The 26,696-nt window shown below is 45.5% G+C and overlaps 1 long non-coding RNA gene across 2 annotated transcripts in view; it reads left to right on the top strand.

The window, feature by feature from the left end:
* The first annotated feature begins 399 nt into the window (after nt 1–399).
* Nucleotides 400–26,696, top strand: part of LOC134911281 (uncharacterized) — an 87,854-nt gene continuing 61,557 nt past the window's right edge. For both annotated transcript variants that reach the window (XR_010176446.1, XR_010176445.1), the window contains exons 1-2: nt 400–521; nt 2,613–2,856. This is a non-coding gene — a long non-coding RNA (uncharacterized LOC134911281). The remainder of the gene's footprint in view (nt 522–2,612; nt 2,857–26,696) is intronic.

Below are 26,696 nucleotides of genomic sequence, written 5' to 3' on the forward strand. Positions count from 1 at the left end.
CAGTTGAGATCAGTCTTTGGCTGATGCTGTTTTTGTTCTTACTGTTGACTGGTTGCGTATATTCCAGGTTATATGGTGTGGATGGTGTGGGCTGGTATGAATCTTGCCCTTAGATTAAGAAAAATCCTTTCCTCGTACTGTCCGTCTCCTCTGGGCACAGTTCTCTAACTGAGGTCTGGAGGAGGGGCATAGAGGGAGGAGCCAGTGCACACCCATCTAAAGTTCTTTATAGTGCCCATGTCTCCTGCGGAGCCCGTCTATACCCCCATGGTCCTTACGGAGTCCCCAGCATCCTCTACAGACTAGGAGAAAAAGATTTACCGGTAGGTTTAAAATCTTATTTTTTCATCTCTTGCCTTTCCGTTAATATTTTACATTTGCCTTTCTTCCCCAGACAGATAACATCAGTGGACTCTACAGCTATGAAGTGAAAGACCAGTAATTGGAACCTAGTGCTCCCTGGTCACCATTTTCTATGACAAGCCTAAATATGCGGCCCAAATACTGATGGACCCAACTGTGTATGTGTTTTCTATCTATCCAGTGAAACGTTCTTTTAATAAATTCAATTGACTATTTCAATGTGAACAATTCATGAATGTGTGTGTGTGTGTGTGTGTGTGTGTGTGTGTGTGTGTGTGTGTGTGAAAGCCCTCACTCACTCACTCACTCACTCACTCACTCACTCACTCACTCACTCACACATCGCACTCACATTCTCTTACTTCCCGATATGTTAGGAAGCTGAAATTTAAAATAGGTATTCATCAGGCAGGAAATAGGAAAACTAAGTAATTGGAATGTTAATAAACCTCCCCTAAGGGGATGAAAAGGGGGTTGATATAATGATATCCTTACTGATGCGTGGTTTACGTTGCGGGAACGATTATGCCCAAATGGACAATCAGATCAAAATTTGGATTGCAGCTCCAGTGGGTAGAATTTAATAAACTACAAAAAAAGTCCTGTCACTTTTTACCGTATCTGCTACGGGTGCTCCTCTGGTAACATCAAGAAAATTTACTTACATTAAGACGTCTCAATTTTACATCTCTTTAGATTTACCAAATTTTTAACACTCATTTATATTCACAACTGTGAAAATCAGCTAGTATGTATTTATTTTCATCTCTGTGAACCTGTAACAAAGTAAGGGGGAGATGTATGAAGCAGTTAAGAGTGGAGAAGTATACAAGTTGTCCATCACAATCAATCAGCTTTGAGGTAGCATTTATCAAGTACATTCCAACTTACCTTGGGTCTCTCCTGGCTACTCTTACACGCCCTAGATTGGAGTAAACCCCAAAGCTGTCTTGGGGACCTCACAGTCATCAGAATTGTTTGTCAGCAATAATTCCTCCACTGAGTTATTCAAACTGCTGCGATCACTCAAGTCGACTCCATGACGTTCCCTTAGCAGTCATTTAGTGATGTATTTAGCAGAAAGCTGCAGAGATCCTAACTGTATAAGGAACATGGGATTGCCCCATTGATTTGTTACCTAGGAAAATGCCCCCTCAAGGAAAAATCTTCCACTTTTTGCTTCCTGAGACTCAAGTGGTAGCTGTGTATATACAGGAGAACCTCGAGGGTCCATCAGAGAATCAAAGTCAACTCTACCCCAAAGCTCTGAGCTTTTGGGTCAAATTAAGGGGGCTAGAATCTTTTCTAAGTTAGATCTACATAGTGCCTACTATTTAATAAGAATCAGTTCCGAAGATGAATGGAAGTCAGCCTTTAACACCCGTGATGGGCACTACAAATATTTAGTTATGCCTTTTGGATTAGGTAACGCAAAAGCTGTTTTACAAAAATTTAAGGATAGCATATTCCGGGATTTCCTGTATAAATATGTCATGGTCTACCCACAATACTTTATTTGACATTAACAAGACAACCATGAAATTTCAATGAAATTAACGTATGAGCACCCTGTACTGTGGAGCAAGCAATAAACATATTTAATTTAAAATTAACCCTGTTCCTTTTGACCATTTAGCAAACGAACATCTGTTGGAAAAAGAACTATTAAGCATATGCTTAGTGTACACACGTACACTCCTAAATTGTTTTTGGGGCAGCAGTCTTTCAAAGACCAAGTGATTTGGATGACTAGGTTCAGCTATTATGCATCTGACTCTTTTTAACACTCTGTTTACATAGAGATCCTTCATACAAGGCAGGGACGTCCCAAAAATCCTACTAGAAGTCCTAACCACACTTTCTAGGGCAATCTGCTCAGCTACAGTACAGTTCCCAACCCATACTATGATCCCATAAGTCAGAACACTCTCTACTATGCTTTGATAGAACTTAACTAACATGTTCGTACTCAGGCATACAGCCTTAAGTCTCTTTAAATAGTAAAGTACAATTTAAGGACCAAGTAAAGTCACTAGCAATATACATGCCCAGAAATGTAAATGAGTCCACCTCCTTAATTGGCTTACCGTCCAGAAATACAGGAAGTAAAGGTCTTCAGCTGCCTCATCTAAAATCATTACCAATTCCTTCGTTTTGGTTGCATTTAGGAGCAAACTATTTTTTTTACTCCATTCTAATAAGTTTAAAACCTCATGCCTATAAGCTTCCTCATTGTTTTTATTTATCAGACCGACAACAGCTGTGTCATCAGCACATTTCACCACCTTAACAAATTCAGAGGCTGAAAAACAATCATGCGTAAATAAGGAATACAATAATGGGCTCAGGACACATCCCTGTGGTACCTTGATAAAGGCTCCTAGTGGAGCAGAAACGCGTTGGTGAGCTGATCAGGGAGACTGCGGCAGACCAGGTTACCGAATTGGACACTGCAGGTCCAGGGACGAACACGGCACCAAAGAAACCCGGGAGGTACCCGTATGATATGACTATGCTTGTTTGGGTAGGCATGAAATGATACCTCTTTGAATCTGGTACGCTTCTGAGCCTGACTTATGGTGGAATTCTGTGCATTGTTACCATTTTTAAGGGTCTGGGACTCAGGGTCGACAGCAAAAAGGTCAACACACCTTAGGTCGACGCCAATTGGTCGACATATCTTAGGTCGACATGGACAAATGGTCGACAGGAACAAGGTCGACATGGAAAAGGGTCGACATGAGTTTTTTATGTTTTTTTGGTGTCGTTTTCTTCGTAGAGTGACCGGGAACCCCATTTAGTGCACCGCGTCCCCTCGCATGGCTCGCTTCGCTCGCCATGCTTCGGGCATGGTGCCTTCGCTCCGCTACCGCTTCGCTCGGCATAGATTACCGTTCCAATCGTAGTCCACGTGGATCGTTAAGTATGAAAAGGTTCCAAAAAAGAAAAAAATCGTAAAAAACTCATGTCGACCTTTTTCCATGTCGACCTTGTTCCTGTCGACCTTTTGTCCACGTCGACCTTTTGTCCATGTCGACCTAAGGTGTGTCGACCAATTGGCATCGACCTAAGGTGTGTCAACCTTTTTGCTGTCGACCTGGAGTCCGGATACCATTTTTAATGTCATTTGTCTTTTGAAATATTAAAATTGTACTTCACTATATACACCTCCTCTATTTTTACATTTTGGGTCAACACGGAGTAAATACTCTTTCAGGAGAGAGAAAAGTCTTTTTTTGCCAACAAGAATGGATTTGGATGGTTATTAGACTTCCAATCAGTGTTTCTGGAGAATTGGAACTTGTAAAGCAAAGTAACAGTAACTTTCTGGACTTCAAAGTATATCTATTTACATATGTAAATTTCACCCTTTTCATATCTGCCAAAATTATTTACCTGGTATTTATTTATTTACACATATAATTTCCCCCTGTATCTATGAGGGTGCGCATAGTTGCTAACATGGGCCCTCATTCCGAGTTGATCGGTCGCAAGGCGAATTTAGCAGAGTTACACACGCTAAGCCGCCGCCTACTGGGAGTGTATCTTAGCTTCTTAAAATTGCGACCGATGTATTCGCAATATTGCGATTACTAACTACTTAGCAGTTTCAGAGTAGCTCCAGACTTACTCTGCCTGTGCGATCATTTCAGTGCTTGTCGTTCCTGGTTGACGTCACAAACACACCCAGCGTTCGGCCAGGCACTCCCACCGTTTCCCCGGCCACTCCTGCGTTTTTTCCGGAAACGGTAGCGTTTTCAGCCACACGCCCCTGAAACGCCGTGTTTCCGCCCAGTAACACCCATTTCCTGTCAATCACATTACGATCGCCGGAGCGAAGAAAAAGCCGTGAGTAAAAATACTTTCTTCATAGTAAAGTTACTTGGCGCAGTCGCAGTGCGAACATTGCGCATGCGTACTACGCGGATTTTCACTGCGATGCGATGAAAAATACCGAGCGAACAACTCGGAATGAGGGCCATTGTGTATTGTCCTGTGGTACACCAGTTTTTACCTGAACCTCACTAGACACAGATTTTCGTAACTTAACTACTTGAGACCGGTCAGTCAAAAAATATAAAATCCAATTGCACCTAGACCCGTTTAAGCCTAGATTTAAAAGCTTAAAAAACAAGGATACTGGTATTATAGTATTAAACGCAGAACTAAAATCCACAAATAAAATTCTGACATATGTCCCCTTCTTTTCTAAGTGGTTCTGCGCCTGGTGTAAGACAGTCAAAACTGCATCGTCTATAGAACGGTTCTCCCTATAGGCAAATTGAACGGGATCAAAATTGGCAGAAAAACAAGATTTAATATGACTTAGCATCAGGTGTTCTAAGCACTTCATAACAAACAATGTCAATGTAATAGGGCGATAGTCATCTAGACATTTAGGCACATTCTTTTTGGGTACAGGAATAATTGTCGTAGATTTAAAACATTTAGGAATTATACAGACCTGTAGTGAAATATTAAATAACAACGTAAAAATCCTAGCTAATTGATCGCTACACTCTCTGAGAATTTTTCCTTGAATCCCGTCTGGACCAGCTGTTTTACCTATGCTGACACATCGTAGGCACTTCAAAACATCTTGTTCATCTAGTACTATAGCAGGGACGGGGAACTTCAGGCCCGAGGGCCGTATAAGGCCTGCAGAGCCACTTGATCCGGCTCGGCCAGGCTCACCTAGCTGGGCGCCCGCTGAGATTTTGTTACTAGTGGGCGCCCAGCTTCTTAACCTCAGTAGCAGCCGGAGGCAGGAGCTCACTCCTGAGTTCCCGTTTCCGGCTCTGGCAGTGTGCATGTGCTGCTGTGCGGTGTTATGGGAGAGATGTCATGACTTCTCTCCCATAGTTCTGAGGAGCGAGCGGCCAGGCGGAGGGCAACGGTCCAGAAGCAGGAGCGGGGCTGGTGAGTATAGTGTTTTGTTTTTTTAATTTGTGTGTGTGTAAGATTTGCTACTAGAGGGCATATCTAATGGGGCATAACAACTGACTGGTGGCATATCTAATGGGGCATAACAAGTGACGGGGCATATCTAATGGGACATAACAAGTGACTGGGGGTATACTTACTGGGGGCATATCTACTGGGGCATAACAACTGACTGGGGGTATATCTACTGGGGGCATAACTATTGACTGGGGGCATTACTATTGACTGGGGGCATAACTACTGACTGGGGGCATATCTACTGGGGGCTTAAATACCGGGGGCATATCTACTGGGGGCAGGCTCATTTTTAAATTGATAATTTTTGTATGGCCCCCAAAGGATTTTATAAATATCCAAATGGCCCTTGGTAGAAAAAAGGTTCCCCACCCCTGTTCTATAGGAACCTCACCTGGTCTAGTCTCAACAGCTTTGACAGTAGTCAAGTTATTCTTATCAAATCTGGAATAAAAAACATTTAGATCTTCCACCAGAGTACTATTTGCTACAATAGACTCCATCTTTTAGGTATATAATCGGTAATATCTTGCAAGTTCTGCCACATACTCCTAGAATCATTGCACTGTTTGAGCTTGTCCGCCACGCTTTTAGAAAACGAAATTTTTGCCTTTTTAATCCCTCTCCTCAAATCAGCCCTAGCTACTGTATATACAACTCTATCCTTCATTTTGAAAGCCCTATCCCGAGCCCTTATTAGGGAACACACCTCAGTGTTTCTCGTTTGCAGAAACTTTAAAACTTCGCTTTAACGTTACACTCTCTACACAGCAGCTTATGTACCCTATTACCATGGTCGCTAAAAGATCGATATCTATAGACCCACCCGTCACGGACTCCTCAATTAGCAACTACCAATTTGTAAATGCTAAGGTGTCCTGTAACCTCTCCACAGCAGTGTCTGGCCATGCAAGGACAGATCTTTTGGGAGGCCTAACACGTCTAACCAAGGATTTATACATAGGGATCAAAAATAGGGAAACATGGTCCGATTTCCCAATATGTGGAAGAACAACAGTCTCATAAGCAAGGTCCATGTTAGTATAGACTTGATCCAAAATGTTACCACCACGTGTAGGCACATGAACATATTTATAAAATTTCGGTAACACCAATTGTAGATCAGACCGATTAAAATCACCTGCTATAATAAGAGCAGCGTCCACATACAGTATTTGGTCTACAATCCGACTAAAATGTCATATAAAGTGTCAAGTGCAGAGTCCACATCAGCCTGTGGACAGATATAAACAGACATCACTATAACAATTGAATATTCTCTAGGTAAATAGGCCTGCATTTAATCAACAAGTATTGGAAGTCCTCAGAGCAATAACTTTCAATCAGGGCAGCATTTGAACACCACAAATTATTCACATAGAGGCAAACCCCGCCACCACTAATGTTTCCTGATGCACTAGTCCTATCCGCTCTAAACAAAGTCCTATCCATGAGACCCAATGCAATATCGGGGATGGTATCATTCAACCATATTTCAGTAAAAATTATAAGAGAAACATTTCTCAAGCAACGCTTATTAGCTACTTCCATTTGAATGTCATCCAATTTACTGGGTAGAGATTGAACATTTGCCAGGAATAAACTGGACAAAGGAGGCTTCAAGGGGCAGAGCTGTAGTCTTACTTTAACTTCAGACCTCTTTCCATGCTTCTGCCACCTTTCTCTTTGTTGGGCACCGTTTCCAGCTATCCAGAAAGTCAGACCACCAGCGAGATCCCCTGGACCTTGAACCTTGACCAGCTCTTCTGTAGTAGCAGTAATGGTAGTGGCTGCGATTTCCTCCCCTTTCCTGGCCGCTGGTAGCCGGCTCTGGCAGCTGTAGCTCTTGCCCAACCCCATGGACAGGGGAAACCAGCCGCTCCTGGACAGCAACCGCGTCCGGAAGCACATAGCCGCTTCCCGCAGCATCAGCAGGGTCAGCGATACCATCAGCCCTTGCTCCAACTCTGGCGTGATGAGCCGCTTCCGCCCCATCATACAGGGCTCCCGACAACGCGCCACTGCACCGCAATCCCAGCAAGACCTCCCGTTGGTAAGCAATCCTCGACTTTCCGCTGCCCAACATGCTTATCAACATAAAATAGATGTAAATCTTCGTTGTAACAGTGCAAGTACAGGAGCTCAAAGCTGCTGCGTCAAGGCGTGCCGCCATGTTGAGCCCAGAAGAAGGTGACATTCTGATCTTTACTAAACATTTAACATTCCAATGCAAAGTGCAAACATGTGAGTAGAATCTTGTCCGTTTTCAGGCATACCAGCTATACTGTAAGTTGGGGAAATGCATTTTTTTGCAGGTGATTGCAGTTTTGGGTTACACTATGACTGGGTCCAGTCTACCAATTGATCCTGAGAAGCTCTCGGCTATTGTAATTGGCCTCATTCTTCTGGATTGAAAGGAATTCAGTAATTTCTGGGATTCAGTTTATCAAGAATATTCATCCGTAGTGTGTCCAACAAAAGCAGTTATTGGGAAATCACAAATGATCAAGGTTTGGCCTCCTGAAGCTGCCATTCTCTTGTTTTAAACAGCACCCATTATACAGTTACTTTAGGACCCATTCTAAGACAACCAGATCCTGACCAGCCTTTCTTTGTAGGAGTGGACGCCACTTCAGTTGGACTTGAAGCTGTCCTCTTGCAAAAGGACACAGCTGGGAAATAGTGTGGACAAGAAGCTGTTGGCAATTTGCTTTGAAAGTAGCAAAATTCCCTATTTTAACAACTCAGTTATTAAAACCAGGAGACAGAGGGGCTGATTAAAGGTGGATGCTAGGCCTATATTTATTTATTTTTTTAAACTAGGCATGCAGTTGCAGTGCCTTGGATATCACAGCTTGCGGCCATTTTTAGGCAGTATTCTCGAAAAGGGGCATGTCAGATTTACTGGCCACGGTAGTGGAGATGTTTCGCCCATTCTGATTAGCCTTAAGCTGAGTACACACTACACTATGAGGGTCATTCCGAGTTGAACGCTTGCTAGCAGTTTTTAGCAGCCGTGCAAACGCTATGCCGCCGCCCACTGGGTGTGTATTTTAGCTTAGCAGAAGTGCGAACGCATGTGCAGCCGAGCTCTGCAAAAACAGTTTGTGCAGGTTCTGAGTAGCTCTGAACCTACTCAGTGCTTGAGATCACTTCAGCCTATTTGTGTCCGGATTTGATGTCATACACCCGCCCAGCGAACGCCCAGCCACGCCTGCGTTTTTTCAGACACACCTGCGTTTTTGCAAACACTCACTGAAAACGGTCAGTTGACACCCAGAAACGCCCCCTTCCTGTCAATCTTCTTGCGGCCGTCAGTGCGACTGAAAACTTCGCTAGAACCTGAGCACAACCACAAAGAGCTTTGTACCCGTACATCGAGCGTGCACATTGCAGCCCATACACATAAACACATAAATGCCATTTTTTCACCTGATCACTGCGCTGCGAAAATAGCCAGCGAGCGATCAACTCGGAATGACCCCCAATGTGTGTACCCAGCGACATGGTGAGCAACGGGACCCGGCAGGGGTACTGGCATCACCAAGTGCATACATACTTGCCGATGCCAGACTCGACGACGGGGGCCATACTGAATTCAGCAGTATGGCTCTTGCTAGCAATGTTGCCCATTGATCCTGCATGTCACTGACGATGTGCGGAAGCGCGCATCATCAGTGACATATTGGGTACACACAAGATGATGTGCCCAATATGTCAGTCTGATCCGCCAACAAAAAAGTGCAACAACAAAAAAAATTGTTTGGCTTATTACACGTTTATATTTTCAATAGGATAGTATTTTTTTTTTACTCTATATAGCATCTTAAGTTTTTCTACCTAGTGTTTTTTATATCTAAATATATGTTTATTTCAAAATTGTTGCACGTGATATAGCAAACCTCCCAACCATCTTGTTTTTAACAGGCCAGTCCCACAATTTGAGGACCGTCCCACTGTTCCACCCGTAGGCAATGGGTGGTTGGGAGGTTGTGGGACATACTGTCACTGCTCTGCCTCACAATGCAGCGGTGCTGGATATGCGTCCATCTATTCACATGCTGGGGCTGCCCAGTACAGGGCAAGGCCGTCCAGTATGTGTGTGGTGGTGCCACCCGCAATGCATCCGCTATTTATTTGTGGACATATTGATTTACGGTTGACCTCTGTCTGGTCCAGCGCCATTTTTGTTCTTGGAGTGGCTGAATGTGATGTCACTGAGCTGCCCCAAAAATGCTCCTAACACAGCCCTGTTTTGCCTGCCACGCCCCCGCAACACCGCGTTGCCACCCACCCAACGCCTGCCGCTGTTAATCATCTTGTGGACGCATCCTTTGGGGATATGATGTGAATGACCAATGTTCGGCAAACTGAGATGCAGCCAAATCAGCATTCATCTCTGAACAGGGCCCACAGTGTTCACTCTGGGTGCAGAGTCATGATTACCGGGGAGGCATATTGCTTGTCTTGTGCGATGTATGTTTTAGAAAATATGTCCTCCTCACTAAACAACACCCTGTACATACAGTGAACACTATATCACCCTTGCACTTGTATATTTAAAATGGTTCAGAGGAAGCCACCTGTAACCCAATCAAAAGTACTTAATTATAGGTCAATTTTGGTGGTAATATGTTAACAATGTAAACACCTTTGCGAAAGGGATCCTGCTTTTCTGGCCCTTGGTATTGTATTGTAAAAATATAAAAAATGTTCTTGTGTGTACTTTTACAGATGTTTAAATTTTCAAATAAATTAAAAATCATTGCAGATAAACAAAATTAGTTCAACCCAAAAGTTGTTTATGTCGTCTATAAAATTGAGGGAAGGTTTGCTAACAGGGTCTCCTGGATGCATTATGCACTGGCGTTACCTTGGTCCCCCTCATACAGCACAGACACAGGTGTAGTGTACAGCTCTCCAGTGTCCTGCATAGTCCACTCAGGGAGAAAATGCTCATGTATCTCACAATTATTGGGCCTAATTCAGACCTGATCGTAGCCGTGCAAAATTTTGGACGTCTATGATAGGTTACTCAGACATGCGAGGGGACGCCCCACATGTCTGCCCCCCCCTCCCTCACCTCATAGGTACAGATGCTTTTGTACCTGAAGAGTAGCTCCCTACCTGCACAACTCCTGCGCGCTGTCAGAGAGCTACCCGTTGCTGTCCGGGTTGCAGCGGCAGCATGTGATGTCACGCAACCACTGCGGCCCGCCCCCCACGCGGTCTGTGCAGCCCAAACTACGCCCCCAAAACAGCGGCCATACGCCGCCGGCCTGCCCCCTCCCACCCAGTGACCGCCTCTGCCTGTCAATCAGGCAGAAGCGATCGTCTGGCTGAGAAGGCCATCGGTTGTCTGGCAAGCGCCTGTGCACTGTGGCGCCTGCGCATGCGCAGTTCAGACCTGATCAGCTGCTGTGCAAAAACGCACAGCAGCGATCAGGTCTGAATTAGGCCCATTGTGCAGTATACAGCAGGCACCTACAACGTTAGGCATTAGTTTTAGGTCAACATCACTACACTTCAATAAGCAGTGCCAACATCCTTTTAAATATCTGAAGGCATTATCCATGACGGTCCAGACAGAACTGAGGGTGTGGGTGAAGTTTAGTTGGTGTGGCAACAACTGTACAAGTTTGGTGTAACCCTTCATGAGCCACCGCCGCAAAGCATATGCTCTATCCCTGTCCAGGTGTACTGGGATCTCCACCCTATACACAGTCTTGGATTTCTGGATATGATGATGATTATTATTATTATTATCCTTTTTTTATATGGCGCCACATGGAATCTGCAGTGCCCAATTACAGAGTTTATAAACCAAAAATCAATACAGGAAAAACAGTGACTTACAGTTGAAGATGGTATAGGACAAGTACAGGGTAACTAAACATAGCTACATCAGCAGAGTAAAAGTATCAGAAAACCAAGGGATTTAGGAGGTTATTCCAACCTGATCGCTCGCTGCAGTTTCTCGCAGCGCAGCAATCGGGTCAGAACTGCGCATGTGCTGGCGCCGCAGTGCGCCGGCGCATGCCAGCCATTGTTGCGGTCGCTGGGCAGGGGCTGGTAATGCCGCTGTTTAGGGGGCGCGGTCCAGCCAATGCAGGCGTGGCCGGGCGGTTGGGGGGGGGGGCAGGCCGCGGCGGCTGCGTGATGTCACACGCAGCCGCTGCAGGCCGGGGAGAGACGTGTAGCTCCCGGCTAGCACGCTAAAGCTGCGCTGGTCAGGAGCTACTCTTGAAGTGCAAAGCCATCGTTGCTTGCGATGCCTTTGCACTTCTGTGGAAGGGGGGGGGGGGGGCGGCACTGACATGCGGGGCGGACTAGCCCTGTGCTGGGCGTCCCCCCGCATGTCAGTGTGAATGGTCGTAGCTGTTCTAAATTTAGCACAGCTACAATCAACTCGGAATGACCCCCTGAGGGCCTAATTTAGCAAGGATCGCAAATCAGCAAAATAGCAAAAAAAGCGTAAAACCGCAAATTCTGCAACTTAAATAACAAAAACTGAGAGAGAAAAAACAATTTCTGAGACTTAGCAAAAATTGCGTATGCACTACGAAAAGTAGGCGTGTAGGGGGCGTACTAAAGGGCTGGACTCGCAAAAACTACGATCAGGGACGTGTTGCGGGGTGTGTTGTGAGCATATGCTGATGGTCGGTGGGTGGTGCATTCGCACTTTTTATAGCAGATCGCACATTTCTGATGTGACAGTTTCTGAATGACTACAGGTCTACTTTAAAAATTGCACAAGCTGACCTCAGTTGTAGACTGCATGTATACTGCAATCATTGCTTCATTACACCCAGCTGAAGAAACTCACACCTCAGACCACAAATCACTTCATTCAGCTGTATTGGAATTAGAAACATGTAAGGTATTGTTTAACTCTGTAACACATGTTGATTGTGAACATATATGTTACTAACCGATTTGTGTTTACACTTACTAACAATCAAGGTTTGAACACCACACTATTTGATAGAAGCAAAAGTAAAATAACCTTTACAAGCATTTTGCTTAGTAGTATCTGCTGAATGACATTTAGCTTCCTAACATTTTTTTTGAAACAACCAACATTTTATTGTTAAACAAAACATACCCACATACATTTTCTTATTTTTTACATTTTATTTGTGCGCTACACACATAAACATATGTTGAAGAACAGCAACACCATCTTTTTATTTTCAAGTTTTGCAAATTCAGCTCCATTTGTATACTTATTGAAACAAATATTTACACATAATTCCTTAAAGTAAGGTATGTAAATAAAAGCAAAGAAACAATAATATGTAATGTTTGACCACTTCACAATAAAAAAAAACCTCTATTTTTTTATTTTATTTTTATAAAAATGTTACTGTTGTTTCCGAATTAAAATATTTTGACTCCAAAAAAAGTGTGTTTGTTAAAACATAAACCAATAATTGCTGTTGTGTAGGGTTTAGAGGCTAGAATTCACACTCTCTCTAGTGGAATATATTTGAACACAGTTATGGGCATTAGTCAATGTTTGAAGAAAAACACTATGGTGTCTTTAAGATAATAATTGCTAAATTACCACAAGATCATTTGACCAATTAAGTGATGATTGAATTGATTTACAATTGTTGAGTAGTTTCTTTAATTTGGGTGCAGGAAAGTAGGTTGTGCAATTTTTAAGGGAAAAACACTGTTGTTAGCAAAAAATACAACATCAGAAACATGTATGCAAAAATTGCGATTCTTAGGATGGTTTTCGTAATATTTGCACATTTCACAAGGCCACCTTCTTTTTGTTAAATTAAATTAGTGTTGCAGTTTTTCCGTTTGGGCGTGCTTTCGAAATTTGCTTTTGCTCACAATTTTTGCTAATTTGTAATTTTTGCAATCCTTACTGAATTTGCCTCTTAGTGCAGTCAAAGATTATTAAAGTAAGAAAAAAATAAGCACATAAAGGAAGAGGACCCTATTCGTGAGAGCTTACATTCTAAAGGGGAGGGGCAGACAGACAGGGGTGACACAGATGGGTGTTTGAAGTTTTGTAGAGAGGTGGAGAGTCTGAGAGGGAGAGGAAGAAAATTCCAGAGAGCAGCATGTGAAAAATCTTGGAGGTAGGAGTGGAAGGAAGTAATCAGTAGGCAGAAGCGGAAGCGTGAATTAGCAGAACCAAGAGGATAGTTGGGAGTGTAAAGGGAGATAAGGTAAGAGATGTAAATAGGAGAGGAGTGGGTAAGGGTTTTGCAGACGGATGTGAGAAGCTTGAATTGGATTCTGAAAGGGAAGGGAAGCCAGTGAAGGGCTTTTAGGACAGGGGAGGAGGACATAGTGTGTTTGGTGATGAAGATGAGCCAGGCTGCAGCATTGAGGATATATTTGAGTGGAGAGAGGCATTCATCAGGGATGCCAGTCAGGAGGAGATTACAGTAGTAGAGTCTGAAGATGAAAAGTGAGTGGAAAAGGGTCTGATCCTGGAAATATTTTTGAGGTGAAAACAACAGGTTTGTGAGAGGTGCTGAATGTGTGGTTTGAAGGACAGGGAGAACTCATGGATTATTCCAAGACAGCGCACTTGTGGGCTAGAGTAGACAGTTGTGCAATCAATAGATAAGGTGAAGTTATGCGGGAGGGTGGGAAGATGATCAGCTCAGTCTTAAACATGTTAACTTTAAGAAAGCGCTAGGACATCCAAGAAGAGATAGCAGAGAGACAGTTAAAGATACAAGTAAGGAGAGCAGGGTAGAGGTCCGGGGAGGAAAGGTACATTTGAGTATAATCAGCATAGAGATGATATTGGAAGTCAAAAGAGCTAATGAGTTCTCCTAAAGAGGAAGTATAGAGAGAGAAAAGGAGAGGACCAAGAACAGAACCTTGAGGGGCACCTACAGTTAGTGGAAGGGGGGAAGCCATTAGAGGAGACCGAGAAGGAACGGTCAGAGAGGTAGGAGGATAGCCAAGAGAGGGCAGTTTCACGCAGACCAATGGAGTGAAGGATTTGCAGAAGGAGAGAGTTGTCCACAGTGTAAAAAGCAGCAGAGAGGTCAAGAAGAATAAACAGAGAGTAGTGGGCCTTATATTTGCAGGATGGAGGTCATTGCAGACTTTTGTGAGGGCAATTTCAGTGGAGAGGATGGAAGCCAGAGTGGAATGGGTAAAACAGTGAGTGGGAAGAAAGAAAGGAAGTAAGGTGGTTGTAAACAATACGCTCATGAAGTTTGGAGGCAAAAGGAAGGAGAGAGATGGGTCAGTAGTTGGAGAGGGTGTTTGGCTCAATGGTAGAATACAGGTAACCAGTGGAGGGACGGACAGAGTGGATCTGCAGATGATGAATGTCTAGCGAGGAAGATCAACCTCACAGCTGCATTTAGAATGGATTGCAGTGGTGAGAGTCTTTTTTGGTAAGACCAGTAAGAGGACTATTGCAATAATCATTGCTGGAGATAATGAGAGCATGGATTAGAGTTTTTGCAGACGCTGTCACAGTAAACGCCATATTACACCTGGCATGGCGTCTCCCGCGGCCTCCGCCGCCGTCCCTGAACTTCTGCATGCAGAGTGTCTGAGTGGCGATTACGTCAGCCGCGGCCTCCGCTGTGTCCGCGTGGTTGGATGTGCATCTGTCAGCCTGGCGCCTCCTGTCTCCGGTGGCTGGCGCCGCCATTACTGTTTTCATTACCACATGGATTACAAACCAAACTTCCCTCCAAGTGTCTGCATGGGCGCAGCCATCTTGGATTCTGTCAGCTGATCATTTCCACCAATCTGTTCTCAGTATTGATAATCTGCATAATTGCCTAGCCAATCCCTTCCTTGCTGCAGGTATAAATACACTGTGCCTGAACAAGGAAGGCGTCAGTGCTTTGGTTGTCAAACCTAGTTCCTGTTTGTCTCTCTCCTGTGATTGTCTTCCAGGTTCCAGCTCCTGTCTCAAGACTTCCACCATAGAGACCCGCACCAGCATTCCACCTGCGGTGTAGCCTGACTCTCCAATCCATTGTGGATTCATCTGTTTCCAGCTACAACATTACCTGCTTCCAGCTCAGCTTCCAGCAGAGTACAGCTTCCCTTAAAGGGCCGGTGTCCTTTCTACACTTTACCACTCTCCACCGGTATTATTATTTCTCCGCTCTCAAGTTCTACATTTCAGTTCATATTTCATCGCTCCCAAGTTCATTTATTATTTAACTGGTTCCAGCCAGTATCCACTCCGTGCTAACAACAGTCTGGTTCCAGCCAGTATCCACAGCAGCTGTTTTATCTTCAGCAACCCAGCTTTTCCTGGAACACCAGCTGGCACAATCCTGGGTTATCTCCATTGCTACAGTCGGGCCTGGTAAGGACTTTCCATCTAGAAGATCATAAGAACTATCTCACACTACCAGTGCCCTGTGGCTCCTGCCATCCTGTAGTACCCAGGAACTGTATTTATTCTTTGCTGACTTTTACGTTTTCTTTTACTGCTGCTGTGTTGCGGAGTTGTCATAATAAACATCATTGACTTTTATCCAAGTTGTCGTGGTCACGCCTTCGGGCAGTTATTATTCATGTTACTTACATGTCCAGGGGTCTGATACAACCTCCCAGGTTCCGGTACATCTCAGCCCCTACAACTGAGGCTGCCTCCCGTCAGCTCAGGCCCTCAGTTGTGACAGTAAGCACTGACCTAATGAATCCAGCCGGAGACCAGGATCAAGCAGCCAGGCCGATGCAAGAACTGGCAGCCCGATTAGAACATCAGGAGGCTGCACAGGGCCACATCATCCGCTGTCTCCAGGATCTCTTTACTCGGCTGGATGGGATTCAGACAACTCTCCGTGGATCAGGCGCGTCTGGTGCGTCAACCACAGTGACTCCAGCTATAACCCCACCCACCTTACCCATTTCTGCTCCACGTCTTCATCTTCCAACGCCAGCAAAATTTGACGGATCTCCGAGATTTTGCAGGGGATTTCTCAACCAGTGTGAGATTCAGTTTGAGCTACAACCTGGCAATTTTCCCAGTGACCGTACAAAAATTGCCTACATTATTTCTCTTCTCAGTGGCTCAGCCCTTGATTGGGCATCACCGTTATGGGAGAGGTCCGACACCCTGCTATCTTCCTACACTGCCTTCGTGTCAACATTCAGGCGCATCTTCGACGAGCCAGGCCGGGTAACCTCAGCTTCATCCGAGATTCTCCGTTTACGCCAGGGGTCACGTACTGTAGGACAATATCTGATACAGTTCCAGATCCTGGCATCCGAACTGGCATGGAACGACGAGGCCCTGTATGCTGCATTCTGGCATGGCTTATCTGAGCGTATTAAAGATGAGTTAGCTACCAGAGACTTACCTTCTAAGTTAGATGAGCTAATCTCACTCTGCACGAAAGTTGATTTACGTTTCAGAGAGAGAGCAACTGAGCGTGGAAGATCATCTGCTCCAAAATCTTCTGCTCCTCCTCCTCGTCAACTGTCACCATCTAAAGATGAGCCCATGCAACTTGGCCGTTCCCGTTTAACTCCTGCTGAGCGCCGAAGACGTCTCTCCGAGTTTCTCTGTCTCTATTGTGCAGCTCCGTCTCACACCATTAATGCCTGTCCCAAACGTCCGGGAAACTCCAAATCCTAGCTCGCCAAGGAGAGGGCCGGCTAGGAGTAATGATCTCCTCTCCATCTCCTCAAGATTGTAATCTCCCAGTCTCGCTTCAAGTTGCTCAACGTTATCGGAACGTCATTGCCCTCCTTGATTCCGGAGCAGCTGGGAACTTTATTACCGAAGCCTATGTTAAACGGTGGTCCCTACCCACCGAGAGACTTCCTTCGTCCATTTCTAAATTTTTGATGCAGTTATTTCTTTAAGGACTCTACCAGTTCGTCTGAGAGTGGGAGTTCTTCATTCCGAACTTATTTCTTTTTTAGTGATTCCAAGAGCCACACATCCTGTGGTCCTGGGCCTTCCATGGCTCCGTCTTCACAATCCTACAATTGATTGGACGACTACGCAAATTCTGGCATGGGGTTCCTCCTGTGCTGAGACATGTTTGTTTAAAGTATTGCCTGTCTGTTCTTCCTCCCCCAGGTCGTCTGATGTTCCACCTCCTCCATATCAAGATTTCACGGATGTGTTCAGTAAAGCTTCTGCTGATATCCTTCCTCCTCATAGAGAATGGGACTGTCCGATTGATCTCGTTCCAGGGAAGGTTCCACCTCGAGGCCGAACTTATCCGTTGTCTCTGCCTGAGACGCATTCTATGGAGGAATATATTAAAGAGAACCTAGCAAAGGGGTTCATTCGACCTTCTTCTTCTCCAGCCGGCGCAGGCTTCTTTTTTGTAAAAAAGAAAGATGGTGGTCTGCGGCCGTGCATCGACTACAGAGGTTTGAACGACATTACCATCAAGAACCGTTATCCTTTACCCCTGATTACTGAGCTCTTTGACAGAGTTAGCGGAGCTACCATCTTTACAAAGCTGGACTTGCGAGGTGCATACAATCTCATCCGGATCCGTGAGGGTGACGAGTGGAAGACCGCCTTTAACACCCGTGACGGACATTATGAGTACCTCGTCATGCCCTTCGGATTGAGCAATGCTCCAGCTGTCTTCCAGCATTTTGTCAATGAGATCTTCAGAGACATTCTATACCGTCATGTCGTGGTCTATCTAGACGATATCCTCATTTTTGCCAACGATTTAGAGGAACATCGTTTTTGGGTTAAAGAGGTTCTGTCCCGTCTCCGTGTCAATCATCTCTATTGCAAATTAGAAAAATGCGTCTTTGAAGTCAAGTCCATTCCGTTTCTAGGGTACATTGTGTCCGGTTCCGGACTAGAGATGGATCCTGAGAAACTACAAGCAATCCAAAATTGGCCGGTACCCTTAACCCTCAAAGGGGTCCAGAGGTTCTTAGGGTTCGCCAACTATTACCGAAAGTTTATACGAGACTTTTCCACCATTGTGGCGCCTATTACTGCTTTCACTAAGAAGGGTGCTAACCCGTCCAAGTGGTCTGAAGAAGCCATGCAAGCATTTCATCTTTTAAAACAAAGGTTCATCTCTGCGCCTGTTCTGAAACAGCCTGACATCGACTCTCCTTTCATCTTAGAGGTGGATGCCTCCTCCGTTGGAGTAGGAGCGGTGTTATCTCAGAGGGCTAAAGATGGCCATTTACACCCTTGCAGTTTCTTCTCCCGGAAGTTCTCCCCAGCTGAGCGCAACTATGCCATTGGCGACCAGGAGTTGCTAGCCATCAAGCTCGCTCTAGAAGAGTGGAGGTATCTGTTGGAGGGAGCTTCTCATTCAATCACCATACTTACAGACCACAAGAACCTTTTATACCTGAAGGGCGCACAATGTCTCAACCCTCGTCAGGCCAGATGGGCACTTTTCTTTTCCAGGTTCGACTTTAAACTCCAGTTCTGTCCGGGCTCTCAGAATCGCAAGGCCGATGCCCTTTCCCGCTCATGGGAGCAAGAAAATGAGTCAGAGTCTTCAGACAAGCATCCTATTATAAATCCGTTGGCATTCTCCACGGTAGGGATGGACTCTACGCCCCCATCAGGGAAAAGTTTTGTGAAGCCGATGCTAAGGAAGAAGCTCATGCATTGGGCCCATGCTTCCCGTTTTGCCGGACATACAGGTATCCAAAAAACCCTGGAGTTTATCTCTAGGTCCTATTGGTGGCCAACTCTGAAAAAGGACGTCTTGGAGTTTATTGCATCTTGCCCAAAGTGTGCCCAACATAAAGTATCCCGCCAGTCGCCTGCGGGGCAACTGGTTCCACTATCCGTTCCCCGTCGACCATGGACCCACTTGTCGATGGATTTCATTACAGACTTACCCATGTGCAACAAGTTCAATACCATCTGGGTGGTAGTTGACCGGTTCACCAAGATGGCACACTTCATTCCTCTCACCGGTCTTCCGTCAGCTTACAAGTTGGCTCAAGTATTCATACAAGAGATCTTCCGACTCCACGGTCTTCCTGAAGAAATTATCTCAGATCGAGGAGTTCAATTCACAGCCAAATTCTGGCGAAGTTTATGTCAAGTCCTCCAAGTCAAGCTAAAGTTTTCCACGGCTTACCATCCTCAGACCAATGGTCAAACCGAGAGGGTGAATCAGGACTTGGAGGCCTTCCTCCGCATCTATGTGTCCTCCTCTCAAGATGACTGGGTTCAATTACTTCCCTGGGCCGAGTTCTGTCATAACAACCAGTATCATTCTTCATCTGCTTCAACACCATTCTTCACTAACTTTGGATTCCACCCTAAAGTCCCTGAGTTCCAACCGCTTCCAGCAACTTCTGTTCCCGCAGTGGATATCACCTTGCATCAATTTGCCAATATCTGGAAGAGCGTACGATCAGCTCTGCTCAAGGCATCGTTCAGGTACAAGAAGTTTGCGGATAAGAAGCGTCGAGCAGTTCCTGCTCTCAAGGTGGGTGATCGGGTATGGTTATCCACGAAGAATTTGAGGTTAAGAGTTCCCAGTATGAAGTTTGCACCTCGCTATATCGGTCCTTTCAAGATTGAACAAGTCATCAATCCTGTTGCTTACAGACTCCAGTTGCCTCCCTTCTTAAAAATACCCAGGACATTCCATGTTTCCCTGTTGAAACCGCTGATCTTGAATCGGTTTCATTCCTCACTTCCTCCAACTCCGAAAGTCCAAACTCAACGAGGCGTTGAGTATGAAGTGGCCAAGATCCTGGACTCACGTCACCGTTACGGTCAACTACAATATCTTATTGACTGGAAGGGTTATGGTCCTGAGGAACGTTCATGGACCAATGCTTCTGATGTCCATGCTCCTGCCTTGGTCCGGAGATTCCATTCCAAGTTTCCTCAAAAGCCAAAGAAGTGTCCTGGGGCCACTCCTAAAGGGGGGGGTGCTGTCACGATCCGGGTATCTGGACGCCATTTCTTACCCATCAGATGCCTCCTAAGGCTGGCTCAGCGCTCCAGGACCGGATCCCATCTGTTATCCTGATGTGTACATTCCTGTATCCTCTCCTGTCACTCTGGGACGCTGTCACAGTAAACGCCATATTACACCTGGCATGGCGTCTCCCGCGGCCTCCGCCGCCGTCCCTGAACTTCTGCATGCAGAGTGTCTGAGTGGCGATTACGTCAGCCGCGGCCTCCGCTGTGTCCGCGTGGTTGGATGTGCATCTGTCAGCCTGGCGCCTCCTGTCTCCGGTGGCCGGCGCCGCCATTACTGTTTTCATTACCACATGGATTACAAACCAAACTTCCCTCCAAGTGTCTGCATGGGCGCAGCCATCTTGGATTCTGTCAGCTGATCATTTCCACCAATCTGTTCTCAGTATTGATAATCTGCATAATTGCCTAGCCAATCCCTTCCTTGCTGCAGGTATAAATACACTGTGCCTGAGCAAGGAAGGCGTCAGTGCTTTGGTTGTCAAACCTAGTTCCTGTTTGTCTCTCTCCTGTGATTGTCTTCCAGGTTCCAGCTCCTGTCTCAAGACTTCCACCATAGAGACCCGCACCAGCATTCCACCTGCGGTGTAGCCTGACTCTCCAATCCATTGTGGATTCATCTGTTTCCAGCTACAACATTACCTGCTTCCAGCTCAGCTTCCAGCAGAGTACAGCTTCCCTTAAAGGGCCGGTGTCCTTTCTACACTTTACCACTCTCCACCGGTATTATTATTTCTCCGCTCTCAAGTTCTACATTTCAGTTCATATTTCATCGCTCCCAAGTTCATTTATTATTTAACTGGTTCCAGCCAGTATCCACTCCGTGCTAACAACAGTCTGGTTCCAGCCAGTATCCACAGCAGCTGTTTCATCTTCAGCTACCCAGCTTTTCCTGGAACACCAGCTGGCACAATCCTGGCTTATCTCCATTGCTACAGTCGGGCCTGGTAAGGACTTTCCATCTAGAAGATCATAAGAACTATCTCACACTACCAGTGCCCTGTGGCTCCTGCCATCCTGTAGTACCCAGGAACTGTATTTATTCTTTGCTGACTTTTACGTTTTCTTTTACTGCTGCTGTGTTGCGGAGTTGTCATAATAAACATCATTGACTTTTATCCAAGTTGTCGTGGTCACGCCTTCGGGCAGTTATTATTCAAGTTACTTACATGTCCAGGGGTCTGATACAACCTCCCAGGTTCCGGTACATCTCAGCCCCTACAACTGAGGCTGCCTCCCGTCAGCTCAGGCCCTCAGTTGTGACAGTATGGTCGTATTTTGGATATGTTTTTAGATGCATGTAACATGATTTTGAGACACACTGAATGTGGAGAACAAAGGACAGTTCTGAGTCAAGTATGACACCTAGGCAGCGAGCGTGTGGGGTAGGATTGATTGTTGAGTTCTCAACAGTGATGCAGTTATCAGTTTGGTAACTACTATTGGCTGGTTAGTTTACCAAGGTTACCAAGAGATGAAGTATAGATTAAGAAAAGCAGAGGACCGATCTAAGTAGAAGATTCAAGAGCAGTAGTAAGGGATGCATTGTATAGGGAAGTGGCTTGTTCAGGACATGAGAGAGAGAAAATAGGAGACAGAAGTTACTCAAACAGGGAGGATAGGGATGTGGAGTCAATAACCTCAATGTTACACTTAGTGATGGTAGCCTTAGGAGATAGAGATGGGTAAGCAGAGACATAAAAGTTAAAGGAGAGCAAGTGGTGGTCAGAAATGTGGAGTTGGAGAAATCATAAATATTACAATGGTGAGTGAAGACCAGATCCAGTTGGCTCCCATTCACATGGGAGGGTGAGGAGGTCCACTGGGAGAGACTAAGTGAAGATGTGAGGTTAAGAAGTTTAGAGGCAGGGGATATTGTGGGGATATCGACAGGGATGTTGAAATCTCCTAGGATAATGGAGGGTATGTCGGAAGTGTGGAAGCCAGGAAGCAAAGTTGTCGAATTTGGAGGCACTGCCAGGGGGGGCAGTAAATGACAGTTCTAAGATAGACAGGTTGGAAGAGGCATACAGCATTGACCTCAAATGAGAGAAGGGATGGTTCTAGGGGTATGAGTTGGTAGGAGTAACTAGAGGGTAAAAGAACCCCAACACCACCTCCATGGTGACCCTCGGGTCGAGGTGTGAATGTGAGGCCACCAGCAGGGAGTGCCGCAGGAGAAGTAGTCAGAGGGGGTAATCCAGGTTCAGTAATGGCTAGTAGATGCAGGGAGTTGGAGATGAAAATGTCATGAGTAGGGACCAGTTTGTTACAAACAGTTCCGGCATTCCAGAGGGCACAGGATAGGTGGTATGAGTTTGTGGGAGAGATGTGAATGAGGTTATCAGGGTTGCTGTAGCGTTGAGGTGAGATTAATGTGGAGGGCAGGGATGATGAGAGAGTAGTGATGGTGCGGGTTTATGAGCTACGAAGAGAAACTGCAGTAGTTAGGCAGGAAAGGAGTTCAGCGTGATGTGGATGGGGGTGTGGTGAGATGATAGGGAGAGGAGGGAGGGAGCAGGGCAGAGTGGTGGGGTAGTAGGACCATGGTGAAGCAGAGATGAATGAAAGTGGGGTAACAGGAGAGGAGGGGATAGGAAACAGAGGGGTGGAGGGGAGACAGAGGAGGGGAGAGAGGATGAGGTATAGGAGACTAGGGGGAAAGGATAATGGTGGGAACAGGAGGTAAGATACTGTACATAATAGGTAGACACTGAGTGAAGGGGGCGTAGAGGAAAACCTAGACATAGCATACCTCCCAACATTACCCTCTCCAATGCTCTGCTTCTGCACTTTTCTCCTAATTTATGATTGCTGGCACCTGTTTTGAACAGGTTAATAGATAAGAAAGGTGTCTCAGCACAGGTGATGGCAATCATACATTAAGAGGGAAGTCCAGGAGCAGAGCATTCTGTCCCTCCTGGAGAGGGTCATGTTGGGAGGTATGGACATAGGGGTTAATTTACTAAGATGGGAGTCCTATTTAAGATGGGATGTTGCCAACAGCAAGCAATCAGATTCCAGGTATTATGATGTAGAAGGTGCTAGATAAATGAGAAGTAGAATCTGATTGGTTGCTTTGGGCAACATCCAATCTTAAATAGAACTCCCATCTTAGTAAATTTACCCCATAGTGTGGAGTAGGTAAATAGGTGGAGGGAAACTGGAACTAGTAGTGGAGGCTGTAAGGGAATCAGAGGAGATTTGCAGAAATTGAGGTGAGTAAAGCAGTGTAAGCGCAATCATGGGTGTAAATTTAGTTTGAAATTAATCAAAAGCGTTGATAATATGGGTGCAGAAATTGATTTGGACTGAAAGCACCTGGGGGATGTGAGTGTGGATAAAAAGCAATGGTAATTCAGACAGGACTTTTAAGTGTTTTAAGGTAAAATTCCATTGGTACAGCTGTGCATAAAAAAAAAAAAATACAATAAAAGCATGTCTTGGTAAAATGGATGGTTTTTTAAATGTCCATGTCAGGTAGTTCACTGTTATTTACTCAGATTAAACAATCAGAAGGTGAATGATATAAAGAGTAAGTGGACTCACATTTGTTTAAATTAGTTCTTCAGTTTTCGGTTGTTTTTTTTCTTCTTAGATTGGTCTCCTTCTGTTTCCCTTCTGTTTCCCTTTGGTAGAACGGTGCAGTTATGTGGCAATTGTATCACACTTTGATAAATATGCACACTTCAATAATATATGCACAGCCTACAGGATGAAACTATCAGTATATTATCACTGATTATCATTATATTGAAAATATGGGACATTTATTCACATGGGGGTCATGTTACTGTATGTAAAGCACTGCAGAATTTCTATGTGTTTGCAAATATAATATAGTTGGGTCTATAGTGCACATATTGTGCATTGCTTTACACATACTATTTTGGTCGTTTACAACAGTTGCAACACCTGCATACAATATATAATGGTTGTCACATGGACACATATAGCTGTATTTCAGACTTGTGGTTACAAGTTACAGCATGTACACTTGATGGTGTGGTGATTATCTATGAATTGGTAAGTGGAAGTAATACTGACCATCATACCAACCTTGCTGCCATATTTGCTGACTAGGTGCAAAATAAAATAATAAAGGAAGCTGTACACACATTGGGTCAGATGTATTAAGCCTGGAGAAGGGATAAAGAAGTGATAAAGCACCAGCCAGTCAGGGGGATATGTACTAAGCAGTGATAAAAGTGGAGAAGTGAGCCAATGGAGAAGTTGACCATGGCAACCAATCAGATGCTTTGTATACTTTTACAGCATGCAAATTATAAATGTTATGTCAATGCTGATTGGTTGCCATGGGTAACCTCCACTTTTATCACTTCTTAGTACATCTCCCCCTCAGCTCCTAACTGTCATTTTTCAAATGTGTAATGATTGGCTGGTGCATTATCACCTTGCGCTTATCACTGCTTTATCACTTCTTTATCCCTTCTCTAGTTTAATACATCTGCCCCATTCAGTGGCGTAACTAGAAATGTTTCTCCCCCAAGCCAAAAAATTCTTCGGCGCCACCCCCCCCCCCCCATAATTGGCAGCAGTAAAGGGGCAAATATGCGCGCGCCGAAGGCGCGCACCGCCAAAAAGGGAGTGTGGCTTCATTGAAATGGGTGTGGCTTTGCATAAAGAGGCGTGGCATTGCAGGAAAAGACTACCTTATACCCCAGTTTTGCAACCTGCACGCCCAGACGTTAGCCACCACAGGAAAGAAAAATAATCCTGATTCATGCCCCTTACATTATTTGTAATTTTTCCTCCTTATAGTAATGCCCAGTATACATTATGCCACATACTGCAATGGCCCTTAGACATTATGCTACACACAATAATGCACATGACACAATATGCACACACTGTAATGCCCCCGACACATTATGCCACACACCGTAATGCCTGTGACACATTATGACAGGAATCGCAATGCCCGTTATACATTATGCTACACACTGCAATGCCCCTGATACATTATAGCACATACAATGTCTGTGACACATTATGACACACACCGCAATGACCCTGAGACATTATACCACATACCACAATGATCATGATATAGTATACAACACACCGTAATGCCTGACACATTATGACACACACCGCAATGTCCGTGATACATTATGCCACACACCGTAATGCCCATTACACATTAAGTTCTACAGTAAGGCTTCTAATTACTTTTAAATTACCTGCTCGTTGCCAGGGGTTTCATGCTCTTGGTTCCATGCACGGTGCCAGGGATTTTCATGCTCAGGGTGTCATGCTCGTTGCCAGGGGTTTCATGCACTGGGTGTCATGCTCGTTGCTAGGGGGTAGTGCTTGTTGGTAGGGCCGTGCTCCCAGTGCCACATATGCCCCCAGTGCCAGATATTCCCCCACAGTGCCAGGTATATGCCCCCAGTGCCAGATATTCCCCCACAGTGCCACATATGCCCCCTCAGTGCCTGCTCCCCCCAGTGCCAGATATTCCCCCACAGTGCCAGGTATTTGCCCCAGTGCCAGATATTCCCCCACAGTGCCACATATGCCCCCTCAGTGCCTGCTCCCCCCAGTGCCAGATATTCCCCCACAGTGCCAGGTATATGCCCCCAGTGCCAGATATTCCCCCACAGTGTCACATAAGCCCCCTCAGTGCCTGCTCCCCCCAGTGCCAGATATTGCCCCACAGTGCCAGGTATATGCCCCCAGTGCCAGATATTCCTCCACACAGTGCCAGGTATATGCCCCCAGTGCCAGATATTCCCCCACAGTGCCGCCAGGTACATGCCCTCAGTGCCAGATATTCCCCCACAGTGCCTGCTTCCCTATTTCCCCCCCCCCCGCCCCCCACCGCTCCTTTGTGTTGGAGGGACACGGAGGGCACAGCGCGCGCCTTTCCCGTGTCCTTCCTGGCTCTCCTGCGGGTCTAATAAAGGAAGTGCCGGTTCATGAGCCAATCAGAGCTCACGAACGGCACTTCCTTTATTAGACCGGCCGGAGAGCCAGGAGGGACACTGGAGAGGCGCGCGCGGTGCCCTCCGTGTCCCTCCAACACAGCAGCGGAGGGAAGGAGACCGCAGATTGACATGCGGACGCTCGTCCGCATGTCAATCTGTTCTAAGTCAGTGGCGCCCCCGCAGCCCCTCGCCCCCAAGCCACCGCGAGGACTGCGGGGGCATTAGTTACGCCACTGGTCCCATTGCACTATAATACATTATTACTACAGTATTATTGAGTCGGACTACAACAAATTTCTACCCCCTAATAAATAGAAAGTTTAGGCAAAAAGCCATCCATCCTTGCATCATGAGTTTACCCAGGCCATTCGACAAACACATTTGTGAAGCTAAAATTAATGTTTATTAGATTTTTTACCAAAACAAAAAATACATGTATACTGGATATACAACACACATTGGAAAACAATGCTTACCAATAGTTGTTGTCCACTACAGCCTGTAGTGCAGGGGTG

Source organism: Pseudophryne corroboree, chromosome 4 (genome assembly GCF_028390025.1).
Source record: "Pseudophryne corroboree isolate aPseCor3 chromosome 4, aPseCor3.hap2, whole genome shotgun sequence".
Taxonomy (NCBI): domain Eukaryota; kingdom Metazoa; phylum Chordata; class Amphibia; order Anura; family Myobatrachidae; genus Pseudophryne; species Pseudophryne corroboree.